The sequence below is a fragment of the Colletes gigas genome, unplaced genomic scaffold (assembly GCF_013123115.1).
Source record: "Colletes gigas isolate AHSC1104 unplaced genomic scaffold, ASM1312311v1 Colletes_gigas_Sc00014, whole genome shotgun sequence".
Lineage (NCBI taxonomy): Eukaryota > Metazoa > Arthropoda > Insecta > Hymenoptera > Colletidae > Colletes > Colletes gigas.
The window spans coordinates 1387529-1393528 of record NW_025106643.1 but is presented as its reverse complement, the minus strand read 5'-3'; positions in this window follow the sequence as shown (position 1 = coordinate 1393528).

Here is a 6000-nt window from a genome sequence, read left to right as displayed (position 1 = left end):
TAGTGTAGATAATTTATGCGCGACACGGTGGATCGATCGGCAGATGATGATAAAGTGCTACGCGTATAAGTATCGTCGGAGGCAAGGTCAGTCAGTCTGTCATTAATTTACAGCTCGAAAGGGTTGATAAAATCGGTCCGTTGGCGAAAATGAGCATCCTTGACTTTAGCCGTCCCTACGGGGACCGTTTAACGCGTGTGTGTAACACATACCACTGTCTAATTAATTATTCCACGTCGTCAACGATTATTTGTTAATTAATTCATCGAAATTTGTCCAAAGAAATATATCGGATCCGTTGCAATGATCACTCTTCGCGGCAAATACTTCGGCGAAGCCTATTTTCCATATGTCTCGATTACGCTCGGAAAAACAAATTCAAATTATGTTAATTATGATGATTTATGAGTTATTCGGAATAGGGGCTGTTTGTCGTGACAATATTTCCGTGGGGTGTCGAATAAAAATAATCAAATATGCTGCATTTTCTCTGATATTCTAAAAACATTCTCTGATGTTGATCTTTGGACTAATTGATCGCTGTGGCTGTTCGTTGACTCAAATAAATTCTATTTGTAGTCGAATAAATGAATTTTGAATTTCTTCTAAATTTCTGGGGGATGGTTGACGTTTCTTAAAAAGAGGAGAGGGAAGAACCGGAGTTCCAAGAGCAAAATCCTGGGAACATTGATCCGCTGGAGACGTAGGATATCGCAGGGTTTCGCTCGTTATACAAGACGGCCGGGGTCTGACTACAAACCAGGCGTTATCGCTCACGTGCCCCGAGATGTGTGTTATGAATGCTCGTCCGCGACGATGCGGATGAGCATTATTATTATTATCATCATCGTGTACGGCATCACATGCAGCAGGTGAGGCGAGGAGGCGTGGCGCCGGATGTGTATATATCATAGAAACGTATGCATTTCCGGTGGACAGATCTAGATCGATCCGTGAGCCGGTTTTCGGTTCCCTTCCTGCGCGAGCCGAAATTACACACCGATTTCGCGATGCATTTTTACGATCCCCGCCACGGAAAAACACACCTCTTCGACGTTTATTCGTATGCATTCAAATTGGAAAACATTAAATAGGATCATAGTTTTGTCTTCTTCGAAAGATAGATTCGATCAAGCAATCATAAACAAGGCGATAAATTTAAATTAGCATGGTATAACTCTCTTCGAAGGAATAAATTGCAAATGGAAATAGATAATGTATGCTTTGAAATCAGAAACCTGGATTAATTTTTGAGTCTACTACCGAGGATCAGGTATATTTACGAAGGTGGTACCAGAAATATCCGACTTAACAGAAAAAACACGAGAAATTTAGGAACAAATATCCTTATTTTTCAACATAATTTCCTTTCAACTGGGTACACTTTTCCCCAGCGGTGTTCAATAGCTTCAATAGCCTATTTAGAGTGAGAACCATCGAAACTCCACCTCTTCACTATTGGAAAATCTTTTACCGCCATTTTTTCAAGTTTGGAAAATAATCCAATAATAAGAGAATAATTTTTGCTATCGATCTAACTGCTCCCTATAAATCTATATCTATACTTCGTACGCGTCTGTGTTGGAACGGTGTAACGACAAAAAAATAATCTTTAAAACATTTTTTAATAGAACATCAGCACGATACAGAGACGAAAGCGGAAATTGACTCTCGGGCAAACATGAGTTTGATTTAATCCTGATAATTCTATTCATAGGCGTTAACGTCGTTTCCATGGAATCGCGATGGAAAATGAACGCGAAAGTTAATACCGATTGATAGTCCCGTGGCAATTTTCACGTTCGAGGATTTGGGTTCGACTGGCGTTCGCGAACACGGGACACCGGGGATCTATTTATACACGGTGTCGCAGTATTTAATCGCACTGGCAAAATATCAATTCAGCGGCCGGGTAATCGTCGCGGGCGATTTCCTTTGTAACCGGTCGCCCACGATTCGCGGAACCGCGATTTCGTCGAAAATATCGACTCTGCAACGTTCAACGCCCCCTCTGTTCGAGGCATCGTTTCGTTTAACCCTTTGCACTCCTGTATCGAGTGTGATTCGACATCAATTTTTATCTCAGGAGCACCTTTGTCGAGTTCCACTCGACATTTTTTCAAGTCCAAACCAAAGAGATATCGTACACTTGAAAATTACAATTTCTACGATTCCTTTGAGAATAAAAGTGTGTTACAATTGCTCCAAGATAAGGGATGGTTCTAACACTTTCTCTGTCCTCCATTTTTTACTAACTCGAGTATTACTTGGCATACAATACCATTACCATACAGTATACATACAGTACCATTTTCATAGAACAATTTTTATTCCAAGTGTAATACTTTTTGGGTTATTGTATTCCAAAGTCTGAGTGTTACTATTGACCTGAGTGTCTGAGATGAGAAAACAAGTGGCTACGAAAATTCCCCAGAGTTCTCTGGCGGCCATATTGGTACCAGACAGGGCAGGGACCCAGGGCGACGCGTCTGCTGAAATTCGCGCGTGAGACAGCGGAGGCCGCGAATTGGATCGCGAGCACGCCACTTATCATAATGCTTGCTTAATGCTGGTCGCGAGGAGGCGCTCCCGCGTGTAATCCGGGCCCTCGAGGAGCCGTCGTGGGACCAGCAAGACCTCCCTCCTCTCGCGACTACGCCAACGCGTTTCCTCGCCCGCGCCGTCGAGAATATTCCCACAAATTGGCAGCAGCCTGTTTCGAACCGGGGGGAAAGAACGAAAAAAAAAAAAGAAAAAATAGAAAAAGAGAAGCAGAAACCCGACTCGCGTTAGAATTAACGAACGAAAACTGGAATGTTTGTTAGCCCCGTCGCTCGCCCGGAAAACGCCGTGGGATTCCCCGGATCCTCCAAGGGGTGACGGCGCGACCGTCGCTGTTTCCGGTCACGTGATTATTCGCTCGAGTCTTTGATCAGATTCGTCGTCGTTGAGCCCCCTTGTTTCATTCCCATTTTTTTTTTCTTTTATTTTCTGTTCCCATCTGTTCCTTGTTAACAACTATTCGGGATCGATTTAAAGAATTTAGTTGTTCGCTGGTAGTTTTGATTCATGATTTGTTCGCTCATCTACTTATAGTTGCATGTTAATAACAGAGAACTATTGTCACCCAGATTTTGTGTCGAAACTGATTGAATCTATCGAGAGACACTATCATCGTCCGTTTTCATCCCCTATATGTCGTTCTATTGATTTAGAAACAGCCAAACAGGTATTCCAAATATCAAAACACGGATATTTGTCAGAATATATTTATTCAGTACTGTACGCGATTCTCTCATCCCTCGTGAGATCAACATCGCATGCAAACAAAATAGGAACCATAGTCTTATATATGCATAAGGCAATATTCATATTATTCTGTCGTAAATATGAAAACACTCGAAATTAAGAAGCTAAATAATCTACCAGGGCATCTATTTCTCTACTTAGCATCTAAATGGTTATTTAAATTGGTCGATAAACCATTAAAAATTTAACGATCGGAATAACTTCGATCTCTGAAATTTAAGAGATCTACTGACTCTCATGAATTTCAGTAAATTCCGTCCCGAATGATTGTTCGCGATCCGATCGAGGACACGGACCGATCTCCTGAACTACATTTCACGTTTTGCAAACAATAAAACGCAACGGTCGTTCGCGCTCATAAAATTATAATTGAAAAATTTCTCTCGACAATGCCGATTCCACGATTAATTGCAACTTCAGCGCCAACGTCGGCGTCATTTCGAACCACCGTGCACGAGCGTTAACCCGCTTTTGATTCCCGGTCTCTGGCTGGAATAAAATCAAATCGAATTCTCGATTTCGACGGGATAAACACGTTCCTGCGTGCGATTCGTTAGTAAAACGTGAATTAAAATTTTGTACCCGGTTGATGCCAAATGCGCTGCTTGTTCCGCCAAAAATGGGCCACCTCGAGCTCCTACCGATCGTTACGCTACAATTTAAAGCAATATTTCAACCGTTCCATTTGTTTACGTCGTTAAATTGTATTAAAATATTACTCGACTATTTTATACTGCGCTTACATTTTTTTAATTTTTCACCCGCTAAAATTTAAAATTTCTATTAAATAATTCTGATAGTAAATGGTATAATCATTTGTTCGTAATTTAATTCCGAGCGCAGAAAGATAGTTAACCGCGAACGAGATTCTCGCAAGCGTTCGCGTCGCGGTGAGAACTTCCGAAAAGCGACGAAAATATTTTCACGGCGGCGCTGGAATTGCTTCCGGGGGGTTCCATTAAGCTCTAGCGGGATCGGTTCCACGAAAGAATTTCTGTTTTCCACGGAGATGATGCTCGCGCAACGATAATCGGGCGCAGCAATCGTGCGACATTCGCGATGAAGAAACTAGCTGAATGAAAGGAAACCGGTGGTGGTTCACACGCGGCCGGGCACGCACGTCTCTCTGCCTCCCCGACCATTTACTTTGAAGCAAAGCGATTTCCTTTTACGCATTATAATCCCACAACAACGCTGCACGGAGACGTATCCTCTAGATTATCCTTCTGTACATACCATTACCTCGACACGCGAGCTGCAGGGACGAGAGATTGGGAAAAATTGCGGCTCGCGAGACTCAATTTTATAGTTTCACATTGCAAGAACACGTGACTCGATTTTAACCACGAAATTCGAAATATTAGCTTGGTTTTTGGGGGATGAAACAGTAGTGATTCGTAAAATGAACGTCACTAAGGGATGGTCCTGTTCATCTTTCGTATATCGAGAAATTTCACGCTTCACTGGCTCCAAGAGGGATCCCCCAGACTGGACAGAAATGTTCAATTCACGAATCACGTGTTCATTATAAGAATCATCACTGTTTTTGTAAGTGTCCACCTCCGATTGTTCTGAATTTTAGATATGTTTTAAAGGAGCAAAAAATAAGATATACGTATTTTTTTATATCGACCCGTTTTCATATTTAGGGGGTGAAACGATGCATCTAAAATATTACTACGGTCATTTGGAGAGAAAGAGTCAGGAAACTTAAAACTCTTTTTACGTTTCGATCCCAAAGTGGGTCCTCGAGGGGAACACATCGCCTCTGAGGCCGAAACTTGGGATGAAATAAAGTTATTTAGTTGTAGCGGCTTTTTCTTTGAAGGGTGATTTGTGTTTATTGAGAGATTTTACGTTTCGATCCCAGAACGAGGGTCCTCTCCAGCAGGACGTTAGGTGCAATAAAAGGCGAAGAACGATACACGATTCGGGTTACAAAATGTAAGGTAAAATTGTACGAAATACGAGGATATTAATATATCGATAATATTCGTATTACTGAATGAAAAACAGAAAGTTATAGAACGAAATGAAGTAACAAAAGAATCGTTCGAAATATAAAACTGACACACAAAACCATATGTTCAGAATTGCAACTTAATATTTGAGAAACAGAAGGTTATAGAACTAAATGAAATAACAAAAGAATCGTTCGAAATATAAAAACTGCCCCATGAAACCATGTGTTCAGAATTGCAACTTAATATTTGAAAAACAGAAGGTTATAGAACGAAATGAAATAACAAAAGAATCGTTCAAAATATAAAACTACCCCATGAAACCATGTGTTCAGAATTGCAACTTAATATTTGAATTGACAACGTTTTCTGAGGAAATTTGAAAGAATGTGCCTACACTATACAGAGATCGTGCCTTTTTCACGCGAGTGGCGGAAAGCGGAAGAGAACTACCCTTCGTAAGAATGTCCACCGTCCGAGTAGCGTGGATCGTGGAAGTTTGGGACGCGGGGATCTCGAAATCCCTCCAACGTCTGTCACGATAAATTTGTAACTTTGGGGCACCGATCGCTTCGTAAGAACCACCCTACACGTACACATAGGCGAGCAGGAGTATCGGTGAACGGCCTATTCATCGTCGCCGCCTTTTAAACCGTCGGCGTCTGGCTCCTCCGTGGAATCGAAGGGCCAGAGAGGCGCTGGTGGACAAGAAGATAGTCCCCCAACGTCG